Source organism: Eimeria mitis, genomic scaffold (assembly GCF_000499745.2).
Source record: "Eimeria mitis Houghton genomic scaffold, Emh_scaff2747, whole genome shotgun sequence".
Classification (NCBI taxonomy): domain Eukaryota; phylum Apicomplexa; class Conoidasida; order Eucoccidiorida; family Eimeriidae; genus Eimeria; species Eimeria mitis.
Genome location: NW_013571091.1, coordinates 3,065 through 3,475, shown reverse-complemented (window position 1 = coordinate 3,475; position 411 = coordinate 3,065).

Here is a 411-nt window from a genome sequence, read left to right as displayed (position 1 = left end):
GAGCCTGCACAGACCGCCCTCGCTGAGCCGTAGCAGCAGCCGCTGCTGCCGCATCAGCAGCAGGAGCTGCCGCAGCAGCCCCTTCGCCAGCAGCTGCTGCCGGATCCTTAGCGGCTGCTGCTGTTGGAGCTACAGCGATCGCTTCCAGCTGCAGTTGCTGCTCCTACTGTTGCTCCTCAGCAGAAAGGAAGAAGCATCGACGGACGAAACTGCGACAGCAACAACAGCAGCGACAGCAGCAGCAGCAGCAGCAGCAGCAGCAGTGGCCGTAAGTGCCTCTGCCTGCCTGCACTGCTACGTTTTGTATGTCTTGGTGACTGCTGCTGCAGCACTTGAAGTCTATCGGGCCAGGTTTTGCTGCTGCTGTCCTGCTCAGCACGATGCTTGAGCAGGAACAGCAGCAGCGGCAGC